This window comes from Mercenaria mercenaria, chromosome 13, assembly GCF_021730395.1.
Source record: "Mercenaria mercenaria strain notata chromosome 13, MADL_Memer_1, whole genome shotgun sequence".
Classification (NCBI taxonomy): Eukaryota; Metazoa; Mollusca; class Bivalvia; order Venerida; family Veneridae; genus Mercenaria; species Mercenaria mercenaria.
The window spans coordinates 45,790,448-45,808,277 of NC_069373.1; the positions used below are offsets into that span (position 1 = coordinate 45,790,448).

The window sequence follows — 17,830 nt, forward strand, 5'->3', positions numbered from 1 at the left end:
GGTTTGTAGCTAAAAACAAGATCCGGATATTTGACTGATGAGGATTATACGTTAATGGAATTAGCCTATCGTCACGACATTTAAATCTTGACTTTAACAAATTATTGTATTGAATTGTATTGAAGGTCATTTTGTTCTTAAGGCTCTGCTTTGTACTGTTTCGTTATGGAGCCAATAATCTTGGCGCAAAATAAATATGAACATAGTTTTAAACAAAAATGTTACTAGATTAAAGATTAATTTTAAACACTAACATCCGTAACAACGAGTTGTTTATTCTTTGCAAAATTTCCCTCTTCACTACAAAAGACGAAAATTTAACTATCTTTTAAATTCAGCCTTGAATACTTTGTACAATGGCATGTATTTTATCTTTAGTACAATGCGCTAATGGTATTATGTAGGTATTTCTGCATGATACTTTACCAAAGTATGTTTTAAAATACCCTAGTGCTTAAAATGTACAAATGATACAGTCAAGAGTTTATTTTTCTTTAAATTATGCTGTTTTTGAGAAAGAATATCACAAATCCGGCTTCGTAGTCTGACATGTATATATAAACAAAGAATTACCCTGAAAAGTATGTCCTTGTATATAGCGAATATTGTAATGTTGTAATTTGCACTGTACAGTAATTTTGTCAAATATGTCGTGTTTCATTGTTTGATACCATTATGTATATAATTTATCATGATTTTTCTTTTTTTTAAATTTAATGTACAACGCCAGTGAATATACTATGTGTAAAATTAGGCGTTTAATCAAATAAAGCAGTTTCAATTTCAGTTTCAGTTTCAGTTAGCGAAAGAATCAGTGAATACGATGAAAATTCTGCAGACATACCGATCAAGATATCGTTCAAGCTTATCCGCTTTTTATAAATGCCTTTTTCTGGCTTTCCTTTCCATTCCGGAGGATATACAAGTAGTTATATAATTAAGGTTATAAGCGCTGTTTGACCCCATTTGACCTTTAACCTTTGGTTCAAAGTGACCACTGCTGACCAATTTAAAAGACACAGGTTTTGAACCCAGTGAAAACCTCTGGTTTAATAAAGTACTGAAAAAATATATTCAACTTTCAAAATATCTTAAAAACCTTAACAAAAACATTTCCTGGACCGAAAAACAATTTACAGAATAGTTTTAGCCTTAGCGTGTCCACAATATTGGTTTTCCATTAGAGTATTTCGCTGCCAGGTGGTTATTGGATTCTAGAACATTCGCGACGTGTGAGTTGGCAAGTGTTTTATACAAAGAAATGACATTATTATGACTAACCTATTTGACATAAAGAAGTAGAATTAAAATGGATAACATTACAACATCAGATAAATATTGGAACTTTAATTAAAAAAGGAAACTGATTGAGGAAATATGTATAGAATTGAATTGGTAACTTCCGTGTACAATGTTCACGTTTCTGAATACACAACAGTGTAACAATAGACTGGATTATGTAACAAAAATACACAGCACTGTAACAATAGACTGGATTATGTAACAACAATCTCGTCACATTAGTTGATTAACAGCGTCGGAACATTGTTTGCATTAATAATGCTGCGTTTACACTTAGCCACGATGTCCACGATTTAAAGAAAAGCTCGGATCTCCACGATTTATTGCACGAATTTTGTATTACTACGCTTTCCTACGCATTCTTACGCTGTCAGTACGTTTTGTTACTACCTGCAGCGTCTTATTACGAAATCACGATTCTGGTCGAGATCTGCCACGATTTTCATCACGTTCTCTCAAGTTCTCTTACGATTACCACGATATGCTATCACGTTTTGTCACGTTCTGTTTAGATCCCTAAGCGACATACAAGAAGCTCTCCTACGATATATGGCCACGATTTGATCAAGATTATCACGTTTTGAGCACGTTTGGAGTATAAATAGGAGACATGGGTCATCCTCTCTTTCTCTCCAGAGATTCCAAAGAGTTATGCATCAAAGAGCTGAACAAGATGCAGAATTTGCAATTATCGTGTATGCCTATAATAGCTACTCGTCGGCAGCAGCAACAAGGGACAGAACAGGGCAGGACAGAAGAGAGAGGAAGGAGAAGAAGAAATAGAAGGCCTAAGACCTGCTGGGTGAGACCATGGTTAAGTGGAAACCGAAGGCACCAACTGGGACAATACCCTCAACTTTTCAACACAAAACTCAGGCGTGAAGGTGTTGGCTCCAACGTCAACTATGTAAGGATGCCTCCAGATCTAGTGGTACTTAGGATCGTGATTCCAAGTTCACCAAGATCCCCATACGATGGAGCATCAAGGTCTGATGCGCTACGTTATGGTCTGTTAAGGTGCATTACGCTCTGCAACGATTTCCACGTTCTATCACGCTCTCTCAAGATTTAAGATAAATCGGGATAATCGTGGCAAAATGTTTGACTGTCAAAAATTTTGTCACGATCCTTACGATCATCACGATTCCATCAAGTTCTCTCACGATCACCACGATTCGATCCCACGAGCCCCGACGCTCACCACGCTTCTCTTAAATCGTGGACATCGTGGACATCGTGGCTAAGTGTAAACGCAGCATAAGCAAGCTACGACTTCTTTGTACAACGGAAAAAAGAGAATTTAAACATATGAAATATAAGTTTTATTTATTTTGTTTTTTTCACTAACTTCAGAAATGTTATTTTGTGTTTTTTAGAGATAAATTTTACTTTTACCTGCTTATGCTAATGCGATTGTTTTTTTATTTTAGGGATAACATTACAACAACAGAACTATTAGGAGATTTGATAGAGGTGACCTCCCATCTCGGGGATAATTACCAACAAGATCAAATATGTGTAAAATGGACTGAAACATTTTATACAAAATATTACTCCAAACTAGCAGATGCATTTAAACCTAAGCCTAAGCGACATACAAGAAGTGATTTGGCGAGAAAAATAAAAGAAGAAATTACGAAATCATTTGGACAAGGAGAAGTTCCAGAAAAGTTTGATGTGGATACTTCAAATATTGATAAATGTGTCGAAACCATTCAAAGTTTAGATCAACAAATATCCAAGAACAAACGACATATAGTTTTTTGTACACATCAGATTGGATTTAATTTTAAAAAATTAAAATCAACTTGGCCAAAGGATTGTGCCATAGGACTTTATCTTCATAGCAAAGGTGTACCTTACACAGATTCCTACTGTCGAAACCTGGTTTTAGTTTATGAATTAATTGAGAAACATAAAAATTTATTGAAATGTGCTTTAAATATTGGAACTTTAATCAAAAACAGGAAACTAATCGAAGAAATATGTACAGAGTTGAATTGGTAACAAAATCAGCTTTTAACAGTAGGAATCTGTGTCAGGATTCCATGTACTACGTTTACGTTTATTTTTGGAATTTCATGTACTGCGTTTACGTTTATTTTTAGATTTTAAATTCCGTATACTATGTATATGTTTATTTTTAGTAACGTTTACAGTGTAAACGCTTATTTTTAGATTGTGCACTATGTACATGTTTGGGGCCTCCGCGGCCGAGTGGTTAAGGTTGTTGACTGTCGGTGCTAGGTTAAACCCAACAAATCAAATGTACATGTTTATTTTTAGTAACATTTACGGTGTAAACGCTTATTTTTAGATTTTAAATGTTTTAAACACGTCACTTCCGTTCACGTTTATTTTTAGATTTTAGATTCCGTGTACAATGTTCGCGTTTATTTTTAGTAACGTTTACAGTGTAAACGCTTATTTTTAGCATTAGTGGAATTTGTTACTCCCGTGTACAATGTTCACGTTTATTTTTAGTAACGTTTACAGTGTAAACGCTTATTTATAGATTACTTGTTGTATTGAGTTGTGAAATATGAAATAATTATTTGTTCATTTGCTCTTTGTTTGTTAACTTTTAGTATTTTATACAATAAATCATAAATGTTTATACCATCTTGGAACATTTTAATGAAAAATAAACAATAATAATCGCACAATACACTTGTTTTGTCTTGATATTGTATATTGTTATACTTTACTCCAGGTATATATTTAACTATTTCCTTTGATGGAGGAAGTCCGAATGGGTCAAAATATATTTTCCCGACATAACACACCCAATGTGTTCCAGGACCAACAAAATCATCTAAATTGATTATTCCACATTCAGTTTTTCCCCATTTTGTTTTCGGGAGATCGTTTCTACTAAATACACCCCTAAAGTTTTTAATTTTTAATTGTTTTACCGGGGCCTTCGTGGCCGAGTGGTTAAGGTCGCTGACTTCAAATCACTTGCCCCTCATCGATGTGGGTTCGAGCCTTACTCGGGGCGTTGAATTCTTCATGTGAGGAAGCCATCCAGCTGGCTTACGGAAGGTCGGTGGTTCTACCCAGGTGCCCGCTCGTGATGAAATAATGCACGGAGGGGCACCTGGGGTCTTCCTCCACCATTAAAGCTGGACCGTCGCCATATGACCTATCATGTGTCGGTGCGACGTTAAATCCAAAAAAAAAAAAATTGTTTTAAGTTAGAAAATTGATTTGTTTATAATTTTTTTTTTACAATAGGAATTCGTCTGTAAGGTCTTCTTTGTGAATCTATCTGTATGCCCTGACCTTGTCCCTTACCACTTAACAAAGATGTAATCAAAGGTATTCCTAGACTAGCAAGAATTGTACTAATAAAACCGTTGTTTTGTTACTGTTTTTGAGTTATTATTACACCGGTTCCCCTTAATTGTTTTTATCTTTGATTAGGTGTAAGATATGGTGATATCATATTTCTCTTATCATTAGCTACCGAAATCATACCATTCCCAAGTAACTTACTGACACCAGTACTGGCAAGTCCCGACAAAGCGCCGATGCCTAACGGGCCTAATATTTTTGGAGCTATTTTTGCAGCTACCGGAAGTACTGTCCGACCTAACAGACCAGCCAAAGATCCTAAGAAACCTCCGTTCTGACCTTGACTGGACATTCGTTTTTGTTTTGAAATTGTAATTTCTAATCCCTTCTTATTCCTAATAGAGTTGTTAATTTGATTAATTTGTGTTTTTGTTAAAAGTAAAGGAAAGTTTCCACGTAATTGTTCATATTTCAATCTAAATGTATGTGAAATCTTGTTGTTATAAGTGTGTGCTATTTTTTTTCTGTCCATCTGTTAAATCTACTTTATATTCAATATAATTTGATGTCATTATATATTTAAAATTATTTTATTTAAACAATAACAAGTTTATTTCCAATAGTATTTATTTCAACTGTTTCTTCATACAATACAATTGCGTAAGCACGATATCTTGCAGTGAGAAGTGCATTTAATTAAGGATCTTCTGCAATTCCTTCCTTTTTAAATTCTAAGTTAAAATGAACAAATCCGAACAAACTTTGAAAATTTAATCTATTTAAGAGACTTCCAGTAGTTTTATTAATTTGTTTATAAGAATAATTAAGAACATCATCATAAATTCTTGATATACTTGTATATTCCGTTTTGGGATAAAAAAAACACCGTTGCCAACTTCAAGACGACAAGATTCCAATGTGCAATCATCATCTACTTCATTAAGTTTAAATGTATCTAATAAATGTGGATTATGTTTTTGTTTATTACTTTTATAAGGTCGTTGTAAATAAACAAATACACGTTCGGGTTTTGTTACACCAGCTGTTATTCTAAAAGACATATTAACCTGCTGGGTGTCTGCAGATTGTGCCATCATTTTACGCAAGTATTACCTTGCTTTTGTACACCTTTCAGAAATTAAATTAATTCCATAATTATTAAAAATTAAACGAGGAACCCACAAAATTAATTTAGTTACAATTACCCTACCTTTACCAGCAGCATCAGCTTTATAAATTAATTCATCGTCATCTGTTTATTGAAGTGTTATTTGGATTTGGCTTGGAGGTAATATGTTTTGTTAAACCCTGAGAAAATGAATGATTATTTAACGGAATTTTAGTATTTACCTCTTACCACCCTGGATTAATAACTTCCTAGCAGCAAAACCTTTATTATATCCATCTTGGTCATCCCTACTTTCAGCACCAAGAGAAGTATCTAAATAAATAAATTCATTTGTTCCAGTTGATTCTACATAATCCTTAAATAGTTCCACTAATTTTTTTACATTTATTACTTTATATAAATTATTACAATCATAGACATTTTTTTCCATTTTGTTTAACTATTAATTGGTAAATTATTGATGCTGCATTATTAATTAAAGCAATTTGATCTCCATCAGCATAGTTATTACCATTATCAAGTTTATTAACTTTAAAACTTACTTCAAAATAACCATTAAACCAATCAAAATATGAACTTCTATCATTAATTGTAAAATGATATCCAGTTTTTTGTTGTTTAACATTATTTCCCAAGATAGAAATTAAAGGTGTATCTAATTGAATAGGAATCAGTTCATATCTTTCACAATACTGTTTTGTTCTAAACATGTATATTATATATTAATTTTTTTTTTATAAATTAATCTGTTAATACGTTTACGCTGAGCTGAAGTCCCAGATCCTGACAATAATCTATTTAATCTTATATTGATATCCTCTTCATTATTATTTTTACTATTATTTGTTTTTTTTTGTAATTCCTTAGCAATTAAATTACCAACAGCAGGTGTTACAGGTTTTTTAAAACTTTTGATTTTCTCTGTAATTTTATTAGCAGCTAAATTTCCAACTTCCGTTCCAATCTTTTTTGTTCCACTTTCAAGTGCAGTTTTTCCTACAGTTTCCAGAGCTTATTTTCCAGCAGTGCTAATTGAGGATGAAAACAATTTTGTTAAAGTGTCAAAGATACCTGAACCCTGTATAATTTCTTCTACGTTCCAAGGATCAACATAAATAAATATTCCTTTATTTTTGTCATAAATTTTTTTGTACATTATATAAAACTAAATTTTATAATTTCGTAATTTATATTTCTTTTAAAATTAATGTAAAACTTGTTTCAACTCCGTTAAAATTAATTATTCTACCAAATACATCTGTGATATATATTCTTATTGAATCTAGAACATTTTTATTAATTACAGAATATCCAACTCTGTTTGGCTCTTTTGTAAATGGATAAGCTCTTGTTAAATCTGCAGTACTTAAAGCATAGATAATATCACTAAAATTACCGTCAACAAGTGAATTATCACAATGAATGTAAATTGTATCTACAGAGTTATTTATATTTGGGGTTGTAGTTCCCCATTCGGTATTTCTCAAAGCTTTTTTCTCAAATCCAAGCAATGTATGAAAATTTGACATTCTTAAATCCAATATAAAATTATCATGAATTGAAATTAATATCTTAAAACTACTTAAATCAAATTCCAAATCACCATTGCTAATTAATGTTTCCCTGATATAATTATCAATGTCTGTATAACTGTAAGAACCATTTTGAAATATAATAACTTCCCAATCCTTACCATTATTATAACGAATTCTTTTATTATCGTATTCATCACTAATATTATGCCAAGAGTAAGTCATACTATCCAAACCAACAACATAAGTTTTATTTTTATCTAAAATTAAAGAACGACTTAATCTAACTGTAAAATCGCTTGGAGTATTTTTAGTGTTGTTTTTAACTGCCTCAGAACTTAATACTATTTTTTGTTCCATTTATATATTCAAGAAAATTATTTTTTATATAACATTTCATACTGTTCTGGTAACAATTTATTTATTTTTAATAGTTCATCAATTATGCTAATACCTTCATTTTTAAGTTCTTCATTATTATTTCCGGAATTAATTGAACCACAAATAAGTTCTAAGTTATTAACCAGTTCTCCCGGATTACATGGACAAACACCATAACCTTGACCCCAAATTACTTTTTTTTAAATTTCATAGATCTTTTATTAATAGGTTATCCTGATTTTTCTGTTAATTCTTTAAATATTTTCCTAGAAAGTATTGAATGTTTTTTATTATTTTTATATCTTTTATTAATCAGATCAATTAAATCATTATCTACCTTAACGTTAATTACTTCTTTTCCGGTGTTTTTATTTTTAGCAATCAATTTGTTTTGACCATAAAGTTTATTAAGATCAATCAATAAATTACCATATTGTCCATTTGGTGAAACTTTATATGGATTGTGATATCTTATTCCTTTTCCCATATATTTTCCTTGTTTAAGAATATCGTTGAGTACTTCTCTATATTTTTTAAAAATTATCCGACTTAGCTATTATTGTTTCCTTTTGCTTCAGCTCGAGTTTTGTGGGATTTATCGTTCTAGTTATTCTACCAGAATCATGACCAAATTTTCTTATATCCTCTGATGCATTTCCTATGATATTCTCTATTTTTTTCCTAGTCATATTTCCACTTTGATATTTGCTGTGAAACAAGTCAAACACTTCTTGTGGTGTTTTATTCTTTTTTTATCTAAAAGATCTACATCAATTTCTTTATTAAGATCAACTTTAAATTCTTTTGGTCTTGCTCCCAATTATTCTTCTGCTTCTTCGGTTGTATCATACTCATCTTCTTTTAATATATCAAATTCTTTTTCTCTGCCATAATCTTCCAGTATGTTATCAATCTCTTTGTCGTCTAGTTTTTGTGGTAATGGTTGTAATAATGGTTGTTGTAGTTCCGTGGGCGGTGGTTCTTCCAATAACTCTACCAATTTTTGTTGTTGTTCTACTTCTTGTATTTTATCAACAAACCTTTTAGGAAGTAACGCTAATTGTTCTTTGATTCCAGGTAATGCTTTTAATTCTCTTGACAATTCTTCTTTTTGACTTTCTATTCCTTCTGTAATAGGTTTATAAATTTCCCTATACGTTTCTCTGTTGGCAGCCTTTTCTATTTTCTCTCTCATTATTTCATCTCTAAGAGTTCTTACCTTTTGTCCGACTAAGTTTTTTCTTATTCTTATTTCATTAAGTTTTGATTGCATTTATATAATAATGTAAGATAATGTAAGATATTGTAAGATAATGTAATATTATTATATAATGGAAATTCCAAATTATGATACAAAAAGTGATAAATCTAATAAATTTAAGCAATTTTATCCTTTTATGCCAGATTCAAGTTTTAGAATGTTAAAATGTGGATCTTCTGGATCAGGAAAAACAAATACACTAATGCATATGCTTCGAAAACCTCTTATATATTATGATAAATTATACCTATAAGCTAAAAACCTAGAACAATCTATATATCAGGATTTAATTAATCTCTTAAATATAATTGCAGAAAAAAATAAAATAGATCCAAATGAAATACTTGAATATTCTAATAATGAATTTGAACTTTGCGATAACCTTGAATCAGAGAAACAAAAAGTAGTAATATTTGATGATTTTATATGTGAAGAAAAAAAGTTTCAAAATGAAATTACAAAATACTTTATTCAAGGACGTCACAAAAAACTGTTCTGTTATTTATTTAAGTCATTCTTACTATAAAACACCGAAGGATATCCGTATTAACTGTTCACACTATATTTTATTTGAAAATCCAAGTAAAAGAGAAAATAATATGATTTGTGATGAACAAAATATAGATCACAACTCTTTTGCTAATGCAACAAAACAAAAATATGATTTCTTATATGTTGACAAACCAAGGAAGTTTTTAAGAAAAAACTTTACGGGAATTATATAATGGGAGTTTTTAATGATGTAAAACAAATTAATCAACCCGACAGTATAAGTAAAGTTAAATTTGATATTGATTTAAGTGATTATACCACTAGAAAACAATTCAAAAAACTTAAAAAGGACATGGAATCGTATCTTCATGAAAATAAGGAACTTGATAACACAATGAACAGAGCATTAGATATGGGAGGTAATGAAATAATCAACCTAGGAAATCCAGATAAACCCGATGATGCAGTTTCAAAACGGTTTGTGTTTAAAAAAGTGTAATAGACGACTATAATCTTGAAGACATCAAAAGTATAAAACAGACATTAGAAGAAGAAGGAAAGAATATTGAAGAATTAACAAAATATTTTAAAAACAATTCATTATTAATAATTCAATTACAAGGTAAACTTGAAGAAGAAATGAAAGCTATGGCTGATTCTATTAAAGAACTTGAAGAGAAATCTGATATGACAGACAGTCAGATGAAAGAAGTATTACGGGTTAATTTTGAAATGTTATTCAATCAAGTTCAGGAATTAAAAGACAGTATGATTAAACATGAAGAACTAAGAAGCTGAGAAAAAGTTACAAAATATGTATTAGTTAGAAATCAGGACAGAAATTAATAAACTAAATACTGAAATGATAGAAAAGAATGAACATTTGTTCAACACATTTTCAAATAAACTTGCAGAATATAAATCAGAACTTGAAAAGGCAGCTTCACAAAGAGGTGATGACCATGACACAGCATTAGATAACCTTAGAAAAAACTTAAATTCTAACATAGAAAATTTTAAGAAACAACTTCGGATCTTGATTAGTACTGTCGACACACGTCACAATTTAAAGTACGCTGAATTAAGTACACTTACAGAAATATTACAAAAAGATATAACGCAGCTTAATGATAAAATTAAAGAAATTGAAAATAGGACTTTGTAGTTGAAGAAATCAGTTAAACAAGGAGAATTAATTACTGCTTATTCTAAAGCAATTTCCACTAATGCTGAAGAAATTACAAAAGTAAAAATTGTTTTTTCTAAAACAAGAAACACAATTAGCTAGAACAAAAAAAAAACAGTTGGCAATTTGTCTGCTTCTGAAGTTGCTACAACAAAACGAGTTAATGATTTAGCTGAAGTAATTCTTGAAAATAAATATAAAACAATAGAAGAAGAACTAGAAAAAGTAAGACGTGAAGTGTTTCTTTTCGAATACTACAATAACAGACTTCTAGAAGTAAAAAGTCATGGGGATGAAAGAGTATTAGATATTGCAGACGAACAATTACAACAAACTTTATCAACCTCAGTTTTTTTTTTTGCATTATTTGGAATACGAGTTAGTAATATTATAGATTATAAAATTTTTATCAAAACAAATCATGAATATATCTATTCAGGATTTAAAAATATTGCATTTCTAGTCCGACAAGATGGGGATTACATAATTGAAGTCAATATTATCATCAAAGATTTCATTAGTGAATCTATTTTTGATAATATTTATTTTCGTTGGTGGAGTGAGCCTGATGATTTGGGTCAAATAAATTGAGAGGAGCGTATATATAGACACCTCACCTGGACTTACAAGAAAAAAATTGAAATTCATTTAAACAAAGGAATGATGTTTAGTATTTATCCGGAATGGCCAAGATTTAGAGATGAAGATCATCAATATGTTATAGATGCTGGAAGTTATGTCAGATTCTATCTAGTTAATTAATAAACTTAATTTTTTAAATAATGGGAATATTCAATAATATAAATGAAAAAGTAAGTAAATTAGAAAGACAAATAGTAAGAAAACCTCCTTTGTTTTTAACATCTGCAACAGAAGATGTTGCTGGATTATTTCAAAGGAAAGTTGGCAATGCTAGTCCTGGTTTAGTTCAAAATGGTAATAATGTAACAATTAAACAAAATTGCATCTTAAATATTCTTATAGAAGCAATTAAATTAGATAAAGGAGAAGCTTAATTAGAATTAAAAAACAAAGAAAATAAAATTCTTCAATGTAACAATGTAAAAAATAACAGAAAAAAATGAATCTATTTCCATTAATTATGCTGATCAATTTAAAATAGATTCAGTTATTTATATAGATGGTTTAAACGTTAAGAATATTCAATTAATAATTTATGGTTCTATATAATTAGGCTGAGTGTGAAGCTCCATAAGCTAATGTATTAATACTATTAGGTTTAATATATCTTTTATCGTCGTAACATGATAGAGATGTTTTATTAATAATATAACTGGAAAGATTATGTTTATCTGAACGAATAACTTTAAAAGTGTGATTACTTTGGGTTGAATTAAACAAAGTATCTTTGTAATTTTCATGTACTATTGTTTTCTTTACAACATGCTTTTTAAGTCCTTTACATTTTTTAATATTATTTTCGTTTTCTAATAAATATGAATACATTTTACTTCTTAGTCCAACAAATTCAACAATGGGAATTCCGGCAGTTACATCTTTGAATTTTCCAATTACGTTTTTGTTGTAATCAAAATAAAACTTTGAATTAGGATTATAATCACTACTATCAAATAAATCTTTGTCCTTATAAAAATCCTTATATGCATCTTTGGTTTTTATTTCATAGCACAAACTATCAGTGTCAGTAAATAATAATTAACAATTATCTTAATCATACTTTTCCTTAATGTAATTACATTGAAAATCATACATTAAATATTTTGATAAATCTAGAATGCGCATTCCGACATAACAAGGTCTGTTTAATAATTAATTTTTCTTTTATTCTATGAATACCAAACAAATTCTTATTAAACATTGTTGAACTAACAAATGAAGGTTTTGCTATATACTTTAATAAAAGATTTTCATCATGTGTTAATTTAATATTGATTCTTTTGCGTACATTTTCTAATGTCTTACCAAATACAGAGTTGTTCATTAACTTACAAAAGTCTTTTTCAAAAGAATTCTTTGTTTTAGATATTTTTTGAGTATTAAAATCAAGGACTTTCGTCAAAAGTTGATATTCTATGTATTTTTGTTACTTTTAACCCTAATTGTGTATTAAATTCAAGATTTTAAAAATGAACAACATAGTTTTGTTTTTTTCATTAAAGTTGGAACTAATTTTTTTACATTACAGTTTCCTATTTCAAATTCTTCATTAATATCTTTACTATAATTTGAAAGCCATTGATCTGGTATTTTATTTTTTTCAGAAGCTAAAGGATAATCATTATGCGTAGCATGTAATTCTTTTGGAACCCAAGAAGAAATACGATTGGCCGCACGAAAAATAAATCGGAATAAAGCACCTGGAATTGATGGATTATTGTCAGAATATTTCGTTGAAACATTAGATATAATTATCTATCATGTTGAAAAGTTGTTTAATAACATATTACAAACAGGTTCGTTCCCGGAACTATGGTTCAAAGGTATTATTATTCCAGTTCATAAGAAAGGGCTAACAGACGACCCCGGTAACTATAGGGGTATAACACTTTGTAGTTGTTTTGCTTAACTATTTATGTCCGTTATAAATAATAGACTTAAACAATGGTCGGGCAAAAATGATATAATCTCCGATGCGCAGTTTGGATTTAAATCAAATTATGGTACAGCTGACGCGATTTTTGTGCTAAATAAGGTGACCCAACAACATCTGCGAAATAAAAAAAGACTTTATTGCTTGTTTCTAGATTTGAAAAAGGCATATGTTGTTTCTAGATTTGAAAAAGGAATATTATTCCATTGATCGTTCATCTTTATGGTTGAAACTCATTAAAAATGGAATAGATGGTAAAGTTTTACAAATCATGCGTTCGCTTTACAGTAGAGTTAAATCCTGTGTGAGGCAGCTAAACACTCTTTCAGACTTTTTTGAATATGATGTCGGTTTATTTCAAGGCGAAATATGCTCCCCGATCCTGTTTTCATTATACATTAATGACTTAGAGTTTGAACTACAGTCGAATCTGAATGCAGGTATAAACCATGACCAGCTGTCTCTGTACTTGATTCTGTTCGCCGATGACGCCGTTATTTTATCCGACTCTATCGAAGGATTACAATTATCGATGAATAGCTTGAAGCAATATTGCGATCAGTGGAATTTAACTGTTAACGTCCAAAAAACAAAAGTTATGGTTTTTAGAAAAGGGGGACCGACAGCAGCGGATGAAAAATGGATTTACGGAGATAAACAGATCGAAGTTGTTAATAGTTTTAACTATTTAGGTTTGATATTTACGTCCGGAGGATCGTTTAGAACAGCAACAATGACACTGGCAGGCAAAGGGCTTAAAGCAGTAGGGTCACTATTTTCGTTAGTCAGTAAATTCATAGTCCAAACAAATATAATGTTTAATCTCTTTGACTCATTTGTGACTTCAGTATTATCATATTCAAGCGAAATTTGTGGTTTGACAAGTGCTGAGAGTATTGAACGGATTCATCGGAAATTTATAAAATGGACACTAAATGCCAAAATGAGAACGAGTAACATACGAGTATATGGAGAATCGGGTCGGTACCCGTTAATTATAGACCGTAAAATTAGAATAATTAAATATTTTCTTAAACTCCACAACAGAAGAGACAATTGTATCCTGAATAGTTTGCTGGGTAGCATGTTATTATTAACAGAACAAGAAATCGATAACTGGACATTGCGAGTGAGACATTTATTGAACTCTATTGTACTTCCCTACATCTGTGAAGGTTGAATGGTTTATACCTATTCTTAAACAGAGGCTAAAAGACATGTATATATCGGAATGGCGAGATAGTATGAATGTATATCCATCTCTTTATTTGTACAAAGAAATCAAACAGACATTTGAAATCCCCGGATATTTACTTATATTAAATAATTTAAATTACAGGCGGGCAATAGCAAAAATTCGCTTAGGATCGCACGATTTACTGATTGAAAAATCCAGATATGGCAACGAAGCAGTGCCAAGAGAACAAAGGAAATGTGTCCTCTGTGACCTCAATGACATTGAGGACGCATTTCACTTTATCATAAAATACAAATTATACAGTGATCTAAGGAGGATTTATATTAATACTTACTACTATAGACATCCGAGTGTTATAAAATTCATTGAATTACTAAACTCAAAAAATAAAAGTGTCCTTATTAAATTAGCTGTGTTTATCATTAAAGCGTTTAAATTGAGACAGTTTCAGTTTCGAGAGAATGTACAGTAACTCTCACCTTTATCTGTATTATTATGTGGATTCTCGCTTTTGTGCTTTTTGTGCTTGTTGTGCTTTTGCTGTTTGTTTATTTGTCTATGTACTATGTTTTGTTTTGAATTCCATGAAAATGTATGAATTGTCTATGTATTTCGTATGCCATGCAGTATAATTGTTTACGTATATGTCGATAAGCTGTTATATGCTTAAGACTAATAAATAAATGTTCTGTTCTGTTCTGTTCTGATAATCAAGATCACATTCAACTATAAAGTTAGTTTTACCTTTTGCAATTAATTTCTTATATTGTTTTCCAGAAATAAATTTAAAGTTTGCAGAGGGCAAAGGTCGACACATAGCCAAACCGTAAAGATTATTGGCGTCGAGGTACATAATGTATTTAGATTCTAATTCAGGATCATAGATTTTTATATATTTATTGTTTGCTTTGCTGTAACGATTGGCTATATAACTTATTCCTCCTCTCAGACCCTTTTCAGTACAAAGATACATACATGTATCAATATCAGTTATTAAATCCAGGTTAATTCCAGTCATTTTTAACATTGCATCCCAAGCTAAACCAGAACTACTAAAGTAATGACAAGGGTCAAGTTTATAATATTCCAAACACAACCTTCTAAAATGTTCAAAAACATCAGCTAAAAGTAATACGTCAGTTTTTAAATATAGATCATGATATTCTCCCATTGTTTTAATTTTAAATTTATTCCAAACATTTTTAGCATGTTCATATTCATTGTCAGATATATGTGTTTCGTTTAAAATTGAATAAAACTCTTTTTTAGGAGGTAATTCTGTTTCTTTGAATTTTTCAAATGAATCCATGTAATCATATGGATAAATACCTTTTGTTTTTAATAATTCAGTTTTTTTCTTTTTTAAATTCTTGAGATGTGTATTTAAATTCTGGAATATTTTTTACTAAGTTATCCAATGATTGAGACATAAATTGAAAACTATCTATAAAAACCAAATCATCAACCATAAATGCCATGTATCTTTCCATATTATTAGGAATAACATTAATTTCTTTTTTGAACTTTCCCACTTGTTGCATAATAAAATGACCATCATAACCTCTTAAATTATGAAAAATAACAGGAAGTTTATGAGTAAGTCTAAAATTAATATTACATTCTTGATGTTTTTTCCTGTTATATGACAGTGGTCTCTTACTTTACTTTCATTTTCCTTATATTCTTTTCCACAAATATGACAAAACTTTTGTTTTTTAAATTCACTTTCATCTTTTTTAGACATTTTCAAATCTTTGTTAAAGTTTTCATTAAATATTTTCTTACAATACTCCACTTCCTCAAGCATTTTCTCAATAAACTTATAAACTGCATTAGGACCTCTGTAAACTTGTGTTGATTTAGTATAGTGAGAATCATACAACAAACAACTTTGTAACCGTAACCACAATCTATATGTTTTTGATATGGTTCAGTAAATGAAGATTCAGGTGATGGTAAAGCAGTTGAAACTTTCTTAGTTATTGATTCAAAATCAGCATAAATTACAAAAGGGGCCATTAATTGTTTGTGATAATTTTTAAAATATATTTTACTTCCCTCTTTTGGCATTTTTACAGCTTGAACACCATTAATAGCTAAACAATTTGGAATAAGTTCATTTAATATTCTTTCTTGAGAAAAACGTTGTAAACATGATTTGCAAAAATGTTTTTTATTTTTACATTTTGTTTCGTTAAACATTAATCTATTAAAATCTTTAATCCAAACATAGTGTGTTTTTTGTTATTACTGATTAATAACATGTCACAGTGTTCTTCATATTGATATTTTGAAATGTACAATGGATACATATTATTATCTTCATAACCAAATATATTAAATTTAATTTTATTCTGAGTTTCTATTTTAGGTATTTGATTTAATGTAACAGGAAATTTTATTCCTTTATAATTGAGTTCTTTTATATGCTTTTTTTATTTTGAAACTCTTTGAGGGTCCTTTTCAACAGGAAATTTGTAAGCCAAATGACACCATCTAAAACATTCATTATCATCATTCTTTATATTTATCAATCCTTTTCTATGATGTTGTAATGGTTTTGGTAATTCTAAATAACTAGAAGCAGCTAATGGATTATATTTATATGTATTTATATAATGAGCATCAACTGACTCTATTCTCCAGCCGCTTCCTTCTGAAATCCAATTACCAATCATATTTATTATTTCATCAAAAGCTTGACGTAAAGTGTTTTTTATTTCGTTTGTGTTAATAATAATTAAAGCCTTTGATTGAAAATAAGCTGATTTATATATTGCATCTGTTTTACTCATTTTCGCAAAAGTTAATTTTAAAACAACATTTACTTTTATACCTTTTAAAGTTTTAAGTTCAGATTTAAGAATATCAAATGAGTCTATAGTTAAATATAATTGATATTTTGGATCTTGTCTATATGTAATTTTAATTTCAATATTTCTTAATATATTGATTTAAAGACCTCTCAATTTCTCTAACAGCCATCTATATACTATATTTAGAAAAAAAATCTTTAAGCGAAAAAACAAAAAAAATGTTTAAGAAGAGATAAAATATTTAAATTTATACTTTCTCCCATTTGTTTTCGATTTTCCGCTTTTTACTCGGTTTTTTCCTTCGCAGCACATTTTTATTAACCCAGAATTAATATCAAGATCTTTAGATGCTGCGAAAGTGCTTCTATATGTTGTTTCTGCATTAGTGTCACAATCGGTTGCAATAACTCTTTTAGGGTTGTTTCGATGATTATTTGGTCTTGGGCAATCACATAATCTTTTATTATTTTCCTCTTCTAACATTAAACAACCGCAATTCCATTTAAATAAATCTGTATTCTTTTCTAAAAGATATGAATCTATAACATCTTGCAATTTATCAATCACATGTTTTTTATATTCATCGCTGACTATTTGATCAAGTTTTGATTTAATAACGTTTCTTCGTTTTAGTACGTTTTTATATGAATTTTTATCTTCATTC

General features: G+C 29.6%; 1 protein-coding gene across 18 annotated transcripts in view; it reads right to left on the minus strand.

Annotated features, from left to right (window-relative positions):
* The window catches only part of LOC123528458 (neurogenic locus notch homolog protein 1-like), a 163,333-nt gene that overhangs the window by 114,420 nt on the left and 31,083 nt on the right, over positions 1 to 17,830 (minus strand). The window lies entirely within an intron of this gene.